Here is a 22,580-nt window from a genome sequence, read left to right on the forward strand (position 1 = left end):
GTGAGGAACTTTCTATTAAGCAAGAAATTGCACTTTTTCCAGGCCCCCAATGTGAGAAACACTGACACTCATGTTACCCAAAAGATAAATTATTGAACAATCAGTGCTGTTAATAAGAGTTATCTCAAAAGTACAAAATATCAAAATAAACTTTAAACTGCTTGTTCATACAGAAACCAAGGTAAAACCCTCTGCAGACAGTCATTCAGTGGGTATATTATACCTCTTAAGCCCACCTGTCTTTCTCTGGCCAGCATGACACGGCCCCCATTCCCAGCACTTCATTCATCATTTAATTTTTCTCAGTTCCCTCTTTATAATTGCTACAAACAAAGTTCTTTTAAACAGTTCAGTCTTTCAAGGTGGTACCTGACATTGACTAACAGACTCAAATTTGTCTTCAGTTCAGTTTAGTTGCTCAGTCGTGTCCAACTCTTTGTGATCCTATGGACTGCAGAACAGCAGGCCTCCCTGTCCATCACCAACTCCTGGAGTTTCCTCAAACTCATGTCCATCGAGTCGGTGATGCCATCCAACCATCTCATCCTCTGTCGTCCCTTTCTTCTCCTGTCTTCAATCTTTCCTAGCATCAGGGTCTTTTCCAATGAGTCAGTTATTTGCATCAAGTGGCCAAAGTATTGGAGCTTCAGAATCAGTCCTTCCAATTAATAAGCAGGACTGATTTCCTTTAGGACTCCTTGCAGTCCAAGAGACTCTCAAGAGACTTCTCCAACACCACAGTTCAAAATTTGTCTTCAGTTTCTCTACAGTAGAAAGCCAACAGGAGACAGACCTATGTTCAGTAATTAGTGTTCTATCATTTTATCTTATTTGGAAAAGGTCATAGATTGTCAATGAATTTTCATCATTTAATTTAACTTAGGAAAATTCTAAGGGTGTAGGTTACCAAAGAGATTTGGGGAAACTGTTTAAGTAGACATATCATAAGACAATTTTCGTTTAAACATTCACCCAAAATCTCTTACTTGTTTACATTTGCTTAATGCATGTGTTCTTAACAATCACACAAAGATTACTCCTGAAGACTTTAGAAAACATTAAAGCAATTAGCCATCTTACCTATGTATGTATAAATCTGCTGATAAATTTTGTAATAGAGATAAAATGTGTTTATTTGATTTTTATAACTTACATAGAATAAATGTATTATATTTACATTGACATTTCTAAAGACATGTCTGTATGAACTAAACCAAGAAACTTAAACTAGCTTTTATTTACTAAAGATTAATCCTATATCATATGAGCTTGTGAAGCATTTGGGCTAGTTTGTGCTGTATTTTAATTCATTTAAGTGCTTGTTTGTTTTTAATCTAATTAAGTGGAGTTCTTTTAGAAATTAGTTTTGGCAATATCATCTGAAGGTATAAAAATACCACATTTATAATGTATATACATAAGCAGGCATATATACACACAGAGAAATCTTTTAGCTTTCATTTCAAAACTTGAGTCATCAGTCAGATACAGTCATTTTTGAGATTTTTGACAAACTACCCCCAAATCAAAATTTACTATTTTATAAATTACAGTTGGAATTAGTTAGCTGAACTTGCTCAGATGCCTAAAGCATTGCTCTTCATGGAGAAGAATTTTAAGTTTTGCTTTTGCCCTTGATCAGCAATCTTATGGTGACTGTGGTGTAGAGTTTGGTCAAGAGATCCCCTTTGCAGTTTGAATTTTAAAAAAGGCCTCTTTCCTTTTTTCTTCCTTCACTCTCAGGCATTTGTGGGCTATGCTTATACTTCAAAGAGATGATAAGATTTATAACTTCAAGAGACAGAGAAGGAATTCAAGATTTTTTTTTTCCCCTAAGGGTTTCAGGGTAATTGCTGTTTAAAATTTTCTTTTTTTCTTAAGTACAGGACAATTTTATTCCAATATCTTTATGTTTTATAGTATCCACAAGGATTTTGAAAATTGGTTTCGGAATTGTTAAAGATAACAGCTTCAAATCAAATCTAAGAATTTTCCTTCTGGTTTTGTATAGTTTTCAAGACAGTTGTTTTAGTTAGTCCATGAACATTGAGGTCCAACTGACCTATTTCCTGATTATTTGTAGGCGAACAATTTTTAAGAAGGGGAATTTATGTTGGATTTTTTATTTAAGTCTAATTTTTCTTCTTTCATCATCCTGTTAGGGAGTCCCTAAGGCTAGCTGCCACATTTTCTTTCCTGATTTTAACTTGGTCTTCCTTAGGAACCAGTGAGACAGCTGCTTATGATCAGAGCTCTCTGAAAATTTTCCTTTTAAACGTAGCCAATTCAAAGAATCCATCATGAATTTGTCTGTCTGTTTTTATTCAGGCCTAAAGTGTTTCCCTCCATGCATGGAATTGCAGGCAAGAATACCAGAACGGGGTGTCATTTCCTCTGCCAGGAGATCTTCCCTACCCAGGGATCAAACCCGCATCTCATGTCACTGGTGTCTCAGAAACAGCGCCACCTGGGAAGCCCAAAGTATTTTCAGTTATGCATAACTAAAGATTGTTTCTCTAAAAACAGCAGGCAAAGAGAAATAAAGAAAGTAAGCCCCAGATTATGGATACTTCCAGGTAGCTTTGAGTTCCTCTATTTATTCTGTCAATGCTGTGGTTTTCATAGCTGTTTGAGTACAGCTCTTTAAGCTGAGTGCATGGAAGGGAGAGAAGGAAGACAAGAGACCCTCACCCAGCATAGGGGCCACTAAGGTATAAGGCTTTACATTAATAGTCCTTTAATTTTGCTCCTTATTAACCTTTTACAGTTCTGACTTTGGGGAATTTAATTCACAGCATCCTTGACCGTTCAGTATTTCTCATCCATCTGTGTTCTGTTCAGTCTTCTACTTGTTGGACGCATCCTTCAACAGAACAAAGATGATTGTCTTTGAGGCTCTTATGTTCTTACACGTAAGATCAGTAAGTGTAATCGGTAAGTGTCATAGAAATCACAGGGTTAATTAGAGATTGATAAGGGCTTTGAGAAAAATAAACTGCAGAGGAGAAAAAAGAAGAGTTGGAGAAACACTTGCAGTTTTAGGGTTTCCCTGGTGGTTCAGGTGGTAAAGAATCTGCCTGCAATGCAGGGGACCCTGGGTCGATTCTTGGGTCTGGAAGATCCCTTGGAGAAGGAAATAACAACCCACTCCAGTATTCTTGCCTGGACAATCCCATGGACAGAGGAGCCTGGTGGGCTACAGTCCATGCAGTTGCAAAGAGTCAGACATGACTGAACAACTAACACTCACAGATTTAATAAAGCAGTGAGAGTAGAACCTACAAGGACATGCCCTTTATGCAGACTCTGGAGGCATGAGTGGGCACTAACCAGATGGACATCTGTGAAGGGAGCACTGCGTTCACAGGAAAAGAGGAAGCTCAAGCCCAGCCCTGGGGCCTCGCCTGCAGTATTCTAGGTGAGCAGGGAGGCTGGTGTGGGCGCAGTGAACCCTGTTCACCTCCTGAAAGTGGAAGTGTTAGTCACTCAGTCATGTCCAACTCTTCGCCACCCCATGGCCAGGCTCCTCTGCTCATGGAAATTTTCAGGCAAGAATACTGGAGCGGGCTGCCGTTTCATCTTCCAGCCAGGGTCTCATCTCCTGCGTTGGTAGACAGGCTCTTTACCACCAGGACCACCTGGGAAGCCCTGAGTCAGGAGCTAAGGGGCAGCAAAGACAGAGCCAGGTCATCGGAGTGCAGACAAGCGGGGCTTTTAAGCAGAATGAAAAGCAGCGAGGTGACAGAATCTGATACTTGCAAAGATGGTCCTGATGCTCCTTCAAGAACAGCCAGTAGAAGACCAGTGTAGAGAGAGCTGCTTGAAGTCTCCTGCATTTGTCCAGGTGAGAGTCATCGTGGCTTGGATCAGCGTGGTGCACATGAGTGAACCCACATTTTTGGGCTCCAGCTGCATCTCAAAGACAGAGCCGAGAGGACCTCCCAGCAGGAAGCAGAATGTCAAAGGTCCAAGGATTTCCTTCTTCTTCCTTGGATATAAAGTAGAAATCAGTGAGATGAGTCAAGGGTGCCATGAAGGATTTGGCCTTGAAGCATGGAGGGAAGAATTTGCCATGATCAGAGTGAGGAAAGCAGACCCAGAGCTGATATGACGATGGAGACAGGCTCTCCATGTGCACGCTTGTCGATCGGGACATCTGTTGGACACACAGACTGGTGTGTCATGCTGGCCATTGGGGAGACGAGTCTGGACTTCAGGAGAGTTCAAGGCTTATAGTACATGTAAGCGATTGTCAGTATACGCTCGGTATGAGGCCGTGAGACAGGACTGGATGAGAGGGGGTAAGGATGGATAATAGAACCGCAAGTGAACCTTGACACTCATATGTAGGAGATCAGGGGGAAAGAGGGGCGGCCTCCAAAGTGTTCCCTAGAAAGAAAATCGGTGAAGGGGAGAAAATTCAGGAAAATATTGTGTCCTGGAACCAAACGAGGAAACATGTGCAGAGGAGGGAGGAGTCATCCGTGTTGAAGACTCTGACACTTGAGTTAGATGAGGACAAACGCTCAAAGCGATGGGGCAGTTCCCATGACGGGGCCAGTGCCCAGGGCAGATCCTCACGAGCCATGTTGCGAAGTCCCAGATCCTTATGGGAACTCCTGTGTCTGGAAGGGAGGAGGGGATGATTTATTTCCTTAATGTAAGCGTAGAGGTGTCTGCTCAGCTTCCCATCTGAGAGATGCGTTTCTGCCCATTTGAATTGGCTTCTGTTCTGATTCTGGGTGTGCTTATTTTGACTGTGGGGGAAAAAGCATTGTGATCCTTGATTTCTTCAAATTCTTTATTTCACTCCAATGAGGAGGTGTGAAACGCTTGTCTTTTTTTTCTTTTTAATTAGGCCCCTCCATGCAGCGGGTGTGATTGAACCCAGGGACCCCAGCATTGTGTGAGTGTGTGGTCAGTTGCTCAGTCACGTCCAGCTCTGACCCCGTGGACTGCAACCCACCAGGCTCCCTGTCCATGGAACTTTCCAGGCAAGAATATTGGAGTGGGTTGCCATTTCCTTCTCCAGGGAATCTTCCCGACCCAGGGATCAAACATATCTCTCTTGCATCTCCTGCATTGGCAGGTGGATTCTTTATCACGACCGCATTGAAAGCACTGACTCTTAAACACTATACCACCAGAGAAGTCCTCTGAAGCCCTTGTCTTAAACTGCATGCATTCTTCTAAGTGTTACCTAAAGAGAGAAAGGAACGATGAGGGATCAGAAACAAACGAAGCTCCCTCAAGGATATTGTCATAATTTAATGATAACATGCATTGACATTGTCCAGTATGCCTGCCTTGAGTAGATATTTTTAGAAACTTAATTTAGTACTCCTCTACTCTGAAACATACTAGGCAGTGTAGCATATACTTTAGGGGAGAACAGAGAATCCTGATTTTTGGTACCATTGCTTAAGTACAATGATTGACACAAATGGGAACTCAGTAGAACCCATAATGGGAACCCATTAGTAGAACTCTGTGCTGAAATATTATTATATTATATATTATACAATATTATATATTATATTATTTATTATTATATATTATAAATATTATTATAGCATGATATAAATTACTAACCAAAATAAATATATTGCAGTAAGTTTTAACTCAAACCTCATAAGGTGATATTAAGCAAGTTGGCTATATTCAGTGATTCTAGTATCATAATTTTATTTGATGAAGAAATTATTCTATGAGACTTCCTATCTAGGTGTGTATCTGTGATATCAGTCTCATTATGTAAACATAACTTGGTATTTAGATAATATATACAATGACATTTGTATTCCTATGAATGTTTTCTGGATGCAGGTATAAGCTGTCTAAAACTTTAATGAAGAAACAACAAAAAATGTTTCCATGGTAAGATAAACCCAGAATGGTAGGGTGTAGAAGTAACATCCTGTAATTTCAGATTCCCCCTGAACCTTGTGGTCAACAACATCCACACCCAATTGCTTCTTGTGCATTCCACAGACTGGGAAATTTGCTAGTTGTTTCATTGCTCAGTCATGCCCAACTCACTGTGACCGCACGGACTGTAACCCTCCAGGCTCCTCTGTCCACGGGATTTCCCAGGCAAGGATACTAGTCCTGGGGGTTGTGGTCAACATCCATGTCCAGCTGCTTCATGTGCATCCCACAGAATGGGATATTAATGTTTCTCACTTTGGGATCCCCTTCGCATGCCTTTAGCATGTCCCGAGCGTCTGGGATTTGCAAACATCTAGTCTAAACTATCTTAGGATGTGTAGGACAAAGTGTGCAAAAATGTGTGTGCAGTCGTCAAAGCCAGTGAGACGCTGGCATTCAGACAGTGTGTTGTCATTTACAGCCTGCTTCAGGAGCACAGGGGAGCAGTCAGGGAATGACATTTGCTGAGACTGATCTTCTGTGCCCATCTCACCTTCATCTCTTGCCTGCATCCCAAGGAACTCGAATGCCCAATTATTCTGGGGACCGAGGCCCAGAAGTGGAAAGCTTTAATTGTTTCTCTAAAGTGAGAAGCCACTTGAACAGCAGAATCAATTCCAGAGTAATTACTCTTCCTCCAGGCATCCCTTTAAAGTTTATCTAGTGTTTTTTTTTTTTTTAAACTAAAATACAGTCCTTGAACTTTAGATGGGATGTGTGAATTGAAGTTCAGAATCAAAAGAATGTTGTTTTCTCTAAGTAATCTTGGGTTCCCTCCCAAGGAAAGCTGAACCACAACTAGAAAATCAAAATTGTTTTCAAACAGTTTTCACAGTTAATGAGTGCTTCAGTGATGAACGTGTGTAGTAGGCCACACTGCTGGGTGAAGAGATGAAGTGGAGGAGAGGTGGGGGGTCACCTTCATATTTAATTCTCAAGGAACTAAGCCTTCATTTACTAGATGGCGGTTTCATACAAATATAAAAATCATATTATAGTTGATTGTATGATTAAATGTGGCTTTCCAGGTGGCTCAGGGGTAAAGAATCTGCCCGCCCATGCTATGTGGGATATGTGGGTTCAATCCCAGGGTCAGGAAGATGCCCTGGAGAAGGAAATGGAAACCCACTCCAGTATTCTTGCCTGGTGAAATCCCATGGACACAGGAGCCTGGTGGGCCTCCATCTATCGGGTCACAAGGAGTTAGACATGATTTAGTTACTAAATAACAACAACAACAGCATGATTAAATGACTGCATTCATCAAAACCTGTCCTCACTTTCCAGAAACTCATAAACAGTCAATATCAAACATGGGACAGAATGTCACAAACAGGATTAGCAACTTTGGGAAAACCTAAGTTGTAGTCAGAATTAAGCTGGCCCCCAGTAGAGAATATATTTCACAGATGTGGTTAAGAGAAGAATCCGAGGGAAATAAAGGATTTTATGTTTGAGAATTCCTGAGAAAGCGGTTCGTTCTTCACCCACTGTTGACCAAACTCCTCAGAGAGTGACAATAAAGCTCTAGATGGGTGTGAGGCATCCAGAGGCAAGGATGCTACTCTTCTTCCTGGAGAATGTCTAGGGAGAAGGTGAAATCCAAGTTTTGGAACTGCCCATGATTTATCTAGGCAGCTAGATCTAAACCAGTTTCCCAAATGTTCTCTTGCTTTCATGTAATGTTAGGCTGCTTCCCATGTGACCTGGATAAGTGTGTAGAATATGGGGTGAGACTTGTAGACTTGAGTGATGGTTTACCAGCACCTGACAGGATCACTGAATAAAGACCAGAGGGGACTGAGGCATCCATGGACGTCGTGATACAGAGATTGACCTGAGAGGCAGATGGTTGACTCCCGGAAAGTCACAGTCACAGTGCCTGAGTAAGTGTTGAGAACCCACTTTAGGATTTTAAAAGATGCTGAATTACCTATTTGGTATGCCATGTTTTGCCCTCCTTCTCTCCCAACCCTAAAGCTTGGAATATAGCCATAATGGTTGGTAATCCAGCAACCATCTTGTGCCATGAGTTCATCTGAGGATGGAAACAAATTCTAGGTGGCTTGAATGGAACAATCACAGCTTAGTCCTGCATAAGATGTGGGAACCCTCATTCTAGCAATAGATGCCTAACCTCTAGATTTATCATCTTTGTAAGGTAAAAATTCCTCCTGTATTTCACCACTTTTTTGTATTTTATTTATTCATTACACACAGTAGAACCTAAGCTTAATTGGTTCTGGTCATCTCCCCAACTTCCTGCATACTGAGATTGAAAGGCATGTCATATAGTTGCTCTCAAATATCTCTTCATAAACCTAGCCCATTCAGCTTTTTGATGTGTCCCGTATTTCTGGCAGGTCCCTCGGGCTACTTCCCCACATTTGGACATCCTTCCCAGAGACATCAGGCTCCGAAAAACAGGCAATACTGAGGGCATAGTGAGAACTCAACTCACACACAGCCCAGGAAAAAAGTCTCTGTGAACCAGCTCTGGGGAGAGAGGGTCAGGGAGAGAGACAGAAAGAGTCAGAGGCAGGAGAGTCAGACAGAGAGACAGAGAAGAGAGAAACCAGGAAGGAAGGAATAGAGAGGAAGAACCCAGGAATTTTACTCACTAAACTGAACATGTGTGTGTGTGTGTGTACGCTAAAATTCCATCTTTGGATAAAGAAAATACTAGCAAGTAAGAAATTTAAAATACATAGCAAGCAAGCTAACAAAATGCACAGCAACGAGGATTTATTAGTTTGGGGCTTTGGGCTTTGGTTTTTCATTTGATTTGAGTCATGCAAGTTTGTGTTTTAGGAGCTGCTTCTTTCTCACACAATTTTTTACATCTCAGTGCAGGTCACTTTGCTGTATTACAACGCGGAGTGTAGAGAAAAATTTGACTGTGTTAGTTTTCCCCAACAGACAATGACAGAATTGTGGAGAGAAACAGATTTTTTTTTCTTTCATACTGGGGCTCTTTGTGTTCAATTTTGGGAAGTATTTATTCTTATTCCATAATATCATGAAGATGATTGTTGAAATGGATTTAGCCAATGAATGAGAAAAAACAAAAAAGACCCCCAAAATGTTATCTTGATTATGTCACCGAATGCTCGGGGAGAAATGGAAGTCCATCTTTATAGTAACTGCCGCAGGATCTTGGGCGGTTGCCCTGCCAACAAGTTGGGAAGCTTCTGCGCTGGAGGATGGAGAAGAGGCTGATTTTCACACTTCCCAAGTGCGAACACGCAAGTGGGCTTTGTGGGTTTTTGAAAAGGCATCTTTTAAAATGCTGCAAGATATAGACAGAAAGTGGGACCCATCCCAATGCCCATCAAGTGGGGAATGTGGTATATCCATACATGGGATATATGTGACAATGGATATTGTACGGATATATCCATACAATGATATATTATCCACAACTAAAGGAATGCAGTTCTGATTTATGTGGGTGAATGGTGAAGGTTTTATGCTGATTGGTGAAAATAAGACACAAGAGGCATAGGATATACATCCTATAGATTCCATTCATCCAGTGTACAGGATGGGCTAGAGACAGAAATAGACATGAAGTTGTGTTAGGACAAATGGGAAGTACAGGGTGCCTCACCTATGGAGGAGGAGTGTCTTTTTGTAGTGATGTTTTTTTGAAATGTACATAACTTCGGTTGTGACGGTTGCACTATTCTGTGAATATACAAAAAATACCCAACTGTACAAGAGTCAGTGGGTGAATTTTATGGTATATAAATAATTTCTCAATAAAGATATTAAACATAGGGGAGATTTTTTAGAAAATGTCTTTTTTCGATAATTTAATTTCTTGAAGCAAAGGTTGTTTTTCATCCCATGTCACGAATGAATTGCCTCCTACCTAATGTCTGAGCTTGTCATACCTCTCTGGAGCTATCATATAGTTGACCACGTGTAGCCATCTAAATTATGCGATCTGGCTAAAGCTGTGGTTACAACGTGAGTGACACAGCAAATATTTTCCTTTGGAACAACAGGTCCATTTAAAAATAATATGATATTTAATTTAATAAGAGTGTCTTTTTAAGCGATAAGGACCAAAACCCAAGTTAACCTAAATGTGCACAATGCAGCACAAATGGAAATATAATGATGTAAATTACACAAGAATTATTCAGTATTCAGACACTAATCTGATTTTTCATTGAATTACATTGAGAGAGGCTCCCCAATCTTGACACCAATTAAATGTTCACAGAGTTTGGTCCTCTCTTTTTCCCTGCCCTGAATAGGGATTAGGCATAGACATAGTTGAGTTTTTCATTTTTTTCTAGAAATGGCAGGGAATAAACTCTGCTTGAAGCTATTACTTTAAAGGACATCAATAGAATACCTTTATGTAAATCTGTAAGTCACTCTTGTAGATACTGTGGGAAATAAAACCCCAAACCCCTGCCTTCAAAAATCTTAACTTCTAATTAGAGAGAGTTTATTGACCAATAAGAAGTTAATATAACTATTATCAGAAGGTGACCCCATAGATGACACCCATGTGAACCTTTGAGGCAGCTTGGGGTTTATTATAGGTCTGAAAATATACACAAGGAATTAAGCTCAAGCAACATACAAATACAATCCTGTTGTCAGCTAGGCACAGATTTTGACATGTGCAACTATTTCTGCTCCTCTCCTACTATATCTGCATTTTAAAATCTCTATAGTTCCTATTCAGGCCCCAAGCAACTAAAAAATAATGTTAGTGTAATTTTAGGGTATGTGCGCTTAGTCGCTCAGTCGTGTCCAACTCTTAGCGACCCCATGGACTGTAGCCCGCCAGGCTCCTCTGTCCATGGGGATTCTCCAGGCAAGAATACTAGAGTGAGTTGCCATGCCCGCCTCCAGGGGATCTTCCCAACCCAAGGATCAAACCCAGGTCTCCTGCATTGCAGGCAGATTCTTTACCAGCTGAGCCACTAGCTAAGTCCATTGGTTACTCCATGTAAGACCAAATCTACATCAAGGAGCTTAATGACAATGTGAATCAAAATTGGAGAGTGGAATTAAAGTGGTAATCATACCATAAAATTAGGCTTCCTTGGTGGCTCAGACAGTAAAGAATTTGCTGGCAATGCAGGAGTCCTGGATTCGATCCCTGGTTTAGAAAGATCCCCTGGAGGAAGAAATGGCAACCCACTCCAGTATTCTTGCCTGGAGAATCCCATGGACAGAGGAGCCTGGTGGACTACAGTTCATGGGATCACAAAGAGTCGGACATGACTGAGCATCTAAACACAGCACAGAGTAATCGATAGATCGAAGCAGAGGGGGACGGTAGTCTGCCATTGTGGGTTCCAGCCCAAAGCTCTATTTCTGTACTAATTTCTCACACTGGGAAATCCTGATTTGCCTTTACTTACTTCTTTTTTTTCTATCTGGTCACTAACACATGTGTTCTGCTTATTTGTCCTTAGGTCCCCTACGTTTGGTGACATGGCTCCTTGTCCTGTTTTCATAGGGCATTTGGGGGAGAGCAGCTTCCTAACTTTTCCAAAGTATCATTCTTTGGGCTTTCCTGGTGGCTCAGATGGTAAAGAATCCGCCCGCACTGGGGGAGGCCTGGGTTCGATCCCTGAGTTGGGAAGATCATTCTTTAGATAATTACATTTCTTGCCATCAGACCTTGGAGATGCGCCCATATTTCCATCTTTCCTACTCCTCTCTCCTCATCATGTCGATCTATAGCCTAGTACATCGCTATGGTTTCAGAGATTACAGGAAATTATCTTGCACATAAAAGACTTTCCTAATGTTTATTGTGACTTTAAAAATACACATTGAGTGAATCAAGTGAATTCTGAACAGACTAACCATGTTGGAAATTCTGTGATGTCAACATGGCCCAGTGAGAGATCAATTGCAAAAGTAAGGTGTGATTTACAGATCATTGCAGCACAAGATAGAATGTGAACCATTCACTCCAGTTCCTGGGTGAAGTCTGGATGATGTGGGCTGACTCTACAGCCTAGGAAAGAAGTTAGAAGCAGAGAGTCAGACGTGACTAAGCACACACGCTGGTGGTGGTGCTCAACTAGGCATTCAGATTGTCACTTTCCAGAGGTTGTAGGACAGGCTCTGAGGAGCCAGGGTCCCCCTTGAACCAACACAACTCTCCAGAGTATTTTGCCCTGTGAGATTCTGCCATCTACACTCCCTGAGAGTGAGCAAAAGTGGGAGAAAGCTTTCCTGTGTCTGAGCGTCATTTTGAGTTGCTAGTTTTTCAAGTCTGCACCAGTTTTGTGGTCTTCCCGTTCCTAGGCCAATAAGGGATCCCTTTTCCTGAAAACCAACAGTAATTCTCGCAGAAAATCTTTCAAAAGGGGAAGGCTTGGGGAGGGAAGGTTAGGAACTGATACTAGATTGCTAGAAAGGAGCTGAAATGGAAGATGTGCAGAAAATGGCTAGCTCTACATTTCACAGGCAGAACATGCACAAGGAGCTCAGACCTCTCCGAGGTTAAAAGGTGCCAAGGGCATTTTCCATCTCTGGGCTGCGAGGTCAGGGTGGGGACAGAAAAGGTGGTGGTTCTTCACTAGTCTCTAAGGATGTGAAACAAGTTCCTCCAGTCAAGGCTCAAGCCTTCCTTTATGGGGTGAAATGCGCATGGACAACCCGGAAGTTAGGAAGAGGGAGCTTCATTGCCTAGCATTCGAGGTTCCTGTCACTAAGCCATTAAGGGAGCAAGTGGGCCATGGTCAAAGAAGTGCCAGCCCTGGTGCAGAGCTGGTTGCAAAACCACCCACAGCACCAGCCCCCTGCAGCTCCAGGGCCATGGAAGCCCGTCCACGCCCTTCACCCTGGATGGTCTAACATGCAGGGCATTTTGTGTGGCCACTCACAACAGGAATAATAGCTGTGACGCTGGAAGGCCTTTTCTGTTGAACTTCTTAAACACATTTTGGGTTTGATTGCATTTAATAAATGTTCACTTCTTGGAATACTTTTTGGGATTCTCTGCATTTGCAAAATCTTTAAAGGACCAACTTAATACATATTTATGGACTCTGTTCTCTATGTAAGACATTCATAGCATGTTGCGCTGTGGATATATTCACACCAGTGTTGAAAATCTACTTACATTAACTGAGATGTACAAAGAAAATACAGTATAGCTTTTTTATATTCTATATTTGGTTCGGCTTATTCTACAAGCCTCACCCCAGTGGGTACTAAAAAAATGAAAACCGCCTCTCTTAGACTTAATAGTCTCCTTTCCATGAATAAACTTTAGCTATCTAAGCTCAATTCCTTTTTAGGGGTGAAATAAATCACATAACTTTGTTGTTGTTTTCGGTCACTCAGTCGTGTCTGACTCTTTGCGACCTCATGGACTGCAGCATGCCAGGCTTCCCTGTCCTTCACTCCTCCCAGAGTTTGCTCCAATAACTTGGCCCCCAGTAAATACTCAGTCTCTCAGAGTTCTGCCTCCTTCGCCTTCTCCCCAAATTGAGGTCTGGGTGAAAAGTGGGGGTTCATGTGTGTTCACGGCACTTGAGGTGGGGATGGGAGGGTCTCCTGACCTCCAGTAGGTCCTGGAGTGGGTATCATCCTCGTGGCCCACCAGGTGGCTCCCTGCTAGCTGCCCGGAGTCTTGTTGGCATCGCCTGATGGTTCTTCCTCCTGTGTGGTCCCTCCGCACCTCACCTCCTACAGGCACGGGCATGCGCTCACCGCTCTCGTTTGATCTCTGCCCTACGATTGTCCCGGAAGTCTTTTCTTTCCTGCTCACTTTTCCCCCTCTACAGCTACTTGGTGCATCCCTCGAGAGGCTTGTGGGAACCTCAGGACCCCTCCTGCCCGCACCGGGAAGGGCTAGCTTCTAGAAGAGCTGTCTCCCTGTCCAGCCAGGCTGTGCTGTCTTGCTTCCAGGGATGATGCCCCATCTGCGGTGGGGCACAGGCTACCGGGCTGCTGTCTCCTGCAGGATTCCCAGTGGACAGAGGGTCAGTGGGCTTCCTCTGCAGATTTCCAATCCACTGGTCACCTGCAGAGATCGTCTAGAGCGCGTCCACAGATACTTTGATACTCTTCATACTAAAGTGGTATTTAACCTTCCCTTGCAAAAGGGTCATCCTTAGAGACTCTTGTCTAAAGAGTGGATACATCACTTTTCAGGCTAGCCAGCCAAGAGGAAACTGGGTTTGCCTATTCTGTTAATCTCTCTCTCTATTGATTCCTATTGATTTTAATCTCTCTCTCTTTCGACTGAGCCTCCGTGTAGGAAGTCCAGCTATCTTGAATTTATCAGATTGAGAGACAAGGCAAAGAGACCTCTCAGAGTTGGAGACAAATGCCAAGGAGCGCTCCTCTACCTCCCCCAGAAGTTGAAGTCCTTCCAGTCCAGGCACCATCCTTCCAAAGATGCCAGCCCCCAGCAGTGTTGACTCAGCTGACAGCATGGAGCAGAGCCTGCCCAGGCTGAGGACACAAGCTTTTTAAGGCATTAGGTTTCAGAAGATGTGTTCCAAACCTGCAGTAATTGGGACATGCTCTCATCTTCCCTTCTCCTTCTTCTGATGCAAACAGCCAATTCATTGGAAAAGACCCTGATGCTGGGGAAGATTGAAGGCAAAAGGAGAAGGGGGTGACAGAGGATGGGATGGCTGATAGCATCACTGACTCGATGGACATGTATTGAGCAAACTCTGGGAGATGGCGAAGGACAGGGGAGTCAGGCATGCTGCAGTCCACGTGGTTGCAGGGTTGGACACGACTTAGCGACTGAACAACCATAAACTAGGACTTGAACTTATTGTGACCCTGCCTTCTCTTAATCAGCCTCTTTTTTCCCAGTTACCTAAAGCCTGAAGGCTTTCCATCTCCTGCTAGAGTCTTACTAAGGTTTTTCCTTCCTATAATTGGTGTAGCAAAGCCTGCCTCTCAATCCATCAAATGGGAGCTAAAGGACTTCAGACAAACACAGAGTTTCATTTCTAAAAGCTTGGCTTTCAAGATTCTTGTCTGGTGTAAGATTCAAGGCCTTCTGTGATGAGAAAGCTGATCTGTGACTTGCTGTTCTCCTCATTCTCTTTCCTTGGGATCTTTGGGCTCTTTGCTTAGCCAAGGAGAGAGAAGGTGACAAGGGAAGGCAAACCAAAGGGGGGGTGATGATGTGTCACTTGGTCAAAATTAAAATAGTGTCTGCATTAGACAAAGACGCAGAAAACGTGCTCCCTGTCCTTGAATAGCTTTTGAGTTATTTCAAGAAGCAAGAAACAGATACAAAAAAATACTCACTCACGCGCTGAAAGCTCAGATTGTCAGTTTCCAAGGGAGTGATGCAAACAGTGCTTTTGTCCACAGGGAGTGAGGTCATTTGGGACTAGAGCTATGAAAGATGGTCCCGGGGAGTAGACTCGACACAGTCCCCAACGCCAGACAAGACAGATGGAACAGTAGGGTGAAGAAATAGGAAGAGTGACCAGGTAGGGAAGCAAGATGAACTGAGCAGAGATGTAGCATCTGGAAGGCAAGACGTGTGTGCAGGGGAGAGCCTGGGAGAATCTGAGAGAAGTGCTTGTGTACATGTCCAAGGGACCAGGGGGAAATTGGAACAGTGAGTGACAGTGGGTTGGGTCAACAGCTGAGGAATTCGCATCATCATTGTCGGTGTCACTGGGGTTCAGGATAAAGATTTTGAGCCAGAAGATGCCACTGTCTGAACAAGATTTATAAATATGATTGATTCTGCCAATAGTACACGAGGTGAGTTAGAGCTGTTAAAAATACTACAAGATCCACAGAGGCAGACTCTGCTGCAATATATGCAAAGTTCGTAAGGCGGAGTGTGGCAGGTGTAACTGTTCAATTTATGTTAGTTGTTGTTATCAGCGCTGCTATTACTCTGACTGACACGGATAGAGAAGCTGTATTCTTCAAGGTGGTGTTTCGCTGGTGGCTCAGTGGTAAAGAATCTGCCTGTCAATGCAGGAGAGGTAAGAGATGCAGGTTTGATCCCTGGGTCAGAAAGATCCCCTGGAGGAGGAAATGGCAACCCATTGCAGTATTCTTGCCTGGAGAATCCCATGGACAGAGGAGCTTGGTGGGCTGCAATCCATGGGGTCACAAGACTCAGACATAACTTAGTGACTGAACACACACACACACACACACACACACATACTTTCTTCAAGATAGTGGTTATGAACTGGATTTGAACAAATGAGTAGAATTCACAAGTAGATAGCTAGCATCTGTATTAAGAAAATGCTGTAACAGGAAAATAATGGAAACAGGAAAGTGACTTGACTGCTGATCATCTATTTGGGGATCAGTTTGGTTAAAATATTAACTAAGGGTGTTCAAATTAAAATTTTTGTTTGGAAACAAATCACCATATGCCTTCAATATTTTGGTAAATAATTTATATAATGATAAAAACAGCTTAACATATGTCAAGTACTATTCTAAACACTTTGCATTTTCCCAGCATAATATTCACAATAAACCATGAGGTAAGTAGTACCTTCAAGCCTGTACTACAAAGGAGGGAATTTAGGTTAGTTGCAAATCTGAAAGGTAGTATAGTTAGGAGTCAAACCTGGCTCTGTCTAACTGAGCTTGAGTTTTAATTATTATCTTTGTATCACTTTAGATTTTAGTAAGTCCAGGTGGAGCCAATAAAGACCTTAGCAAAGGAAGGTAATATAAATAAAACTGTAGTTGAGCAAGGTTCTGCTGGCTCTAGTGTTTTGGAGAGATTGATTGGATAGAAATTAGAATCTGGAGACCATGAAAAGGGTTATTACATGATTCTGTGCAAGTAATGTGAACTTGAACCATGATGGATGTCATGGGATTAGAGATACATCAAGGGTAAGGACAAACAGAAGATTGGGCATGGAAGATGATGGTGATGCTTCAAAGCAAAGTAAGATATTGATAGCAATATTCAAAAAAAGAAAGTCCAGAAGACAGATTGGATTGTTAGAGCCTGGATGGAAGGGATGGAGAAGGGAGGAGACAACGGACCTGACTGAATGTGCCTTCATTTAAGTTTCTGTTTATTACAACCTGGTGGAAATGTGTCCAAAGTTGTTTGAATAAATAGTCTGGAGCACAACATGTAGGGATGAGTATGGTCTATACAGGAGTTTCTGAAATATCTGACAGCTTTCCAGGTAAAGTGAAAATATGAAACTCTGGACTAATAAAACAACACAAAATAGGTGATAGGAGCTATTTTCTAAATATTTCCCCAAGATACCCATCTTGGCAGTGATCATTCAGTGTGCTCATAGAACTAGGTGTTTTTCTAAAGCTCAGTAAGAGGTCAGATGTCTTATAAGAACAGCTCAACTCCAAATGTGACTAAATTAACCTAAAGCCATGTTTTTGGCCATGGAAACAGATCTAGCACAAGGAAGTGTTATAATGATGAATCCCCACCAGGTGACTGGTAGGAAGTTCTGAATTAGGAGACCGCATCGTGAGGGTTTGTCAGTATCCCTCCAGTGTCCTCTGGCAGAAAGAAAAGTCTCTGCTGCTAATGACTCGTCCTCATTATCTTGATAAAAATCACTGTGAAATAGAGAACTATGACTCATCCAACCACTGCAGCTTCATATTTCATTTAAAAATCACTTAACTCCTTACCTGTTTGCTGTAACAGCAACCTCCTGGTCATGATTTGGTTCCCAACAGAAGGACCTGGCATTGCTGGTCATTCAGCAATCAAAAATCTCATGAACCCACCAAAAGAGTTGTCTTCCTTGACTTGTGTTTTCTCTGGAAAATTGATTTTAAAAAAAAATAGAGGGTTAAAAAAAAAATCTACACAGCCAATCGGGTGCTGGATTTAGAATCAAAATATATTAATAGAGAAGCAAATTCCCCTCAAGACAGTTCTTTAAAAAAAAAAATTGTCCAGCTCTTCCTTGTAGCTTTTTTCTTTAAACATCACATAGACATGGTAGAGGTAAGTCTGTGCCATATGCAAGATTGCCAGTGGGTTGGGGGTGGAATGGAGAGACAGAGCATGAAAAAGAAAGAAAAACTTAGGTGGAATGGAGAGAGAGAGCATGAAAAAGAAAGAAAAACTGATAATATTGGATACGCTGATGCTGTTTACTTGTTAAATCATCTGACAGTTATGTGACCCCATGGACTGTAGCCCGCCAGGCTCCTCTGTCCATGGGATTCTCCAGGCAAGAATACTGGAGTGGGTATCTATTCCCTTCTCCAGGGGATCTTCCTGACCCAGTGCTCGAACCCTCATCTCCTGCATTGGCAGGTGGACCCTTTACCACTGAGCTGCCTGGGAAGCCCATAATGTTGGCTGTAAGGAGGTGGGAGTTGGAACTCATTCAAGGATAGAGAGAAAGTGCACATAGGGAGAAGAATGAGAAAACTATTACATCCTAGCAGCCAAGACAAGAAATAGCTTGTAGGTCAAGTGCTGCAGAAGATAATGTAACATAAGGAAAAGTAAAATGCATTGAATTTGCCAGTAGATGGTTAAGAAAAACGTGGTTTGAATAAAGGGTTAGAGCCATAAGCTGGATTTTAAAGGCATGTAAGAAGTTGAGGACATAAAGAATTGTGATGGCAGTCAATTCTTTCTCATAAGTCTGATGTATAGCATCAGGTAAAACATGAGGCTGTGGCTTGTGGCTGGAGAGAAGGTCCTGTGTGCTTCCACAGAAGGGGGTTGGCATGGTGTGGGGTAGTGGCACAGTGTAGGTATATGCACAACTCAGCAAGGTGAGTGTGGAAAGTGCGGGCTGATTCTTTCCCCTGGGGTGGACATCCACATTGTTTCCCCAAATAGACACTGTGCTTTATAACTGACGCTGTTACAGAAGATGTCCTTATTCTGGGAGAAGTCTCCTTGAAATTGCATTTTTTTAAAAGGAGATATCTATAAAATGTTATGACAACTTCTTGAACAAATGTCACATTTTGATCTTTCATAGCCAGTGTTCATATTTCCACAATCTTCCCAATGTCAGGATATTTTATTTTAGCAGATTCTGCATGGTAGGGAATGGAGTGATAAATGTCAGTTTCTTAACTGTATTAAATGGGATTCTCCCTCCATCTCCGTTGCATTGCAGATGAAGCTCATGTCATTAACTAGGGCTTATCATGAAAGCCCTGGATCATTTGAGTGGCAGTTGAGGATTTTACAAATAGCAGATCAATTCAAGTGCCTTTCTCTGACTCTTTGTTTTTCCTGACAGCTCTGCATAATCCAACACTCTTAAGGACTCTCTCCTTCTAGAATATACTCTTCCCAGGAATTTTGCTTTCTCACAAGCAGACTTCCTTTCCCTGCATCTGAATGCTCCTTTTAGTTCCTCTAAAGCAGCTCCTGCCACTTGCTTCACCCCTGTTTTGGATTTATCTCGAATTTCACCCTTTTTTTTTCTTTGCTTCATAGATATTTTCCATCATTGTCTCATCCAATCTGATATCTATCACATTTATATGACATGCTTTTATGTTTTATCAACACATTTATTTCTGTTGTTTTTTTGTACGGCATATCATATTTTATTGCAAAGTGCATCATCACTTCAACATGCAGGCTTTGTTGGACAGTCATGTCAGGCTCTCTGCAACCCTGTGAACTGTAGCCCCTGGCCTCCTCTGTATGGGATTCTCCAGACAAGAATACTGGAGTGGGTTGCCATTTCCTCCTCCAACATCAATAGACCTGCCATGAGTATCATGAGTATGAACCATCCCTCCAAGAGCAACATTAGCCATGATCCTGCTCTAAATGCTAAGTAGTTAGGGCTTGCTTGCTTGCACTAATGTGGGCAATTTCACTGTTCATATCACACTCACATACTCAAAACTACAATATTTTTGCCTAGATCTTATTAATTTCACAGCAGACATAAACCTGAGCAAATGTTTGGTGACTATCAAATCCTAAAGTATGTACCTGTGTATACTGATGTCTATCTTGGGATCTCTATCCTAGCCATGAGAGAGCTGACCTCAGACAAAGATGCTGTAAGATTGTAGCAGACAAAGTGTCTAGCTTCTCTAGGAAAAAAACAAAAAGAACAGAGGAAATGACGATGAAAGTACTATATGCGAATGTTCAGGTATACCAAATTATTTTGCTTTGGTTTCATAATTTTGAAACATTAGGTCTCTGATAGGGAGTCAACAGTTGATTCAGCCATTTCTGTCTGCCCGGTTCCTCTCTTTCTGTGTAACTAACCTGGAGCCTTAGGGCGTCTGTCACAGTTCTGCAGTCTGTGGCATCCTCCATCCAGTGTGCACTGGGCTACACCCTTCTCCTGCAACTCTGAAGACATCCACTGTTGCATACACATACTCACACACACACTCCCACAAAAACAATATAAGCTAAAGGTTAGAAAAGTACTAGTTGTTCTCAAAGTATTATTTTTTGCTAATTGAAGACACTTTACCTTAAGAAGGGACTTCCCTGGTGGCTCAGATGGCAAAGAATCTGCCTGTGATGCAGGAGACCTGGGTTCAATCCCTGGGTTGGAAGATCCCCTGGAGAAGGAAATGGCAACCCACTCCAGGATTCTTGCCTGGAGAATTCCGTGGACAGAGGAGCCTGGCAGGCTCAAGTCCATGGGGTCTCAAGGAGTCAGACAGGACTGAGCAAGTAATATTTTTTCACTTTTCACTTTTGCCTTAAGAAAAAAAAATTACACAAGGACTTTATTACATGGCAAGGTAATGCCATGCTGCAGTCCTTAAAACCTTCATTCCTTAAAACTCACTTGTTGGATAGCAATGTCTACAAATAATGAGCTGAGTTTGAAGCTGAACCTTCAACATAAAACCCAGGCTCTTGAAATTCTAGCGGTCTGGTCTGTCAGTGTGCTGTCAGAGGAGAAAACACGGAGGAGTCTTGATCTTTCCAGGAGGCATCCATTCGCCAGCACGTGCTGGGGAGAAGGCTGCTCACACTCTCAAAATACCACCAAGTTTGAGCTGCTGGTGCTCAGTATTGCTTGTTTCTGGGTAGTGGAATACCCTGTTGCTGAATGATGCTCCGGGAACTCTATTGATAGAAGTGGATGCTGCTTTGACAGGAAAAGGGTCCAGATTTCCTGTTGTGGCAGAGGAAATTAGGTGGCATATGTCATTTGGAAAAAAAAAAAAAAAGTACTGCTAAAACAACATATTTCAGAACTGCTTCTCTCTTGGCGAGTCTAAAATAGATATGTGGGAAATAGCAGATGATTCATGGACCACTTGAAATGTAGTCATAAGCATAGATGTACTAAGACTGTACAACAGGTCTTCACACCCGTCAGCAAGGAGGAGAGGCTGGAATTGGGTTAGTCCTGTGAAATTAGATATAAAAGTGGAATAAATTGAATATACTTGGCAACTCTTCTCCAGATCTGCAGGGATATATTTTTATTTTCTGTGAGTATTGGAATGAAATGGGGGTGGGGTAAGAGATGAAATTTTCGGTGAGAGAAAAAGACAGCTGCTGGAAATTGTGGAATGAAAGACAACAACAAAAAAAGATGTAATAAACAATGAAGAACTAAATATAACTCAAAGTACTTACGTGTGCTTTTTAAATTAACTTTTATTGGAGTCTAGTAGCTTTAGAATGTTGTGTCAGTCTCTACTGGATGGCAAAATGAATCCACCACACATATACGAATACCCCTCTTTTAGATTTACTTCCCATTTAGGTCACCACAGAGCACTGAGCAGGGTTGCCTAAGCTAACCAGTAGGTGCTCATTAGTTATCTATTCTATATATAGTAGTGATAGTTTGTAGATGATCTTACTTGCAAAGCAGAAATAGAGACGCAGAGATAGAGAACAAATTTATGGACATCAAGGAGGAGAGGGAGGAGGCAGGAGAAAGTTGGAGATTGGAAATGGTTTATGTGTTTTCTTAATAATAATCATTCATTTATAACGTATTGGAAACTAAAGACTGCTTTGCAGGTCAGTTTATTTCAGGGGCGTAATTTTTGGTTACATAGAGGATGTGTATATTGCATATTAGATTACTGTTGTTATTCAGGTGGAACCATCAGAGCCTTGCCTCACTCTGAACTTGAGTTTTCTGCAAACCATCCAAAGTTTGTTATAACGAAGACCTTGCCCTGCTGTTTCGCCACATGGAATGTTCCTTTTCTTGATCTCCTCCCTCTTATCTCAGGTGCCTTGTCCTGACCACCGATTTAAGGCTGTGTTTCTGTCTTGTTGCCCCTTTTAGTTTTGCTTCCCTCGTTGCACATACCATAATGGGAGATTGTCTTTAAGCATTGGTTTCTGTGTGATGTCTTTTTTCCCCATTTCTCCAAGTGGAATGAAAGCTCCCTGAGAGTAAGGGACTGATGTACCCCTCACCTGCTGGGTAACCCCAGTGCTTGCCAAGGGTGGTGGTTGTCCAGTCGCTAAATCATGTCCACCTCTGTGCCACCCCATGGACTGCAGCATTCCAGGCTTCCTTGTCTATCTTCCTTCACTATCTTCCAGAGTTTGCTCATATTCATGTCCACTGAGTTAGTGATGCCATCCAACCATCTCATCCTCTGTCGTCCTCTTCTCCTCCTGCCTTCAATCTTTCCCAGCATCAGATTCTTTTCCAGTGAGACAGCTCTTTGCATCAGGTGGCCAAAGTATTGGAGCTTCAGCATCAATCCTTCCAGTG

This window comes from Cervus elaphus, chromosome 27 (assembly GCF_910594005.1).
Source record: "Cervus elaphus chromosome 27, mCerEla1.1, whole genome shotgun sequence".
In the NCBI taxonomy this organism is placed as follows: Eukaryota; Metazoa; Chordata; class Mammalia; order Artiodactyla; family Cervidae; genus Cervus; species Cervus elaphus.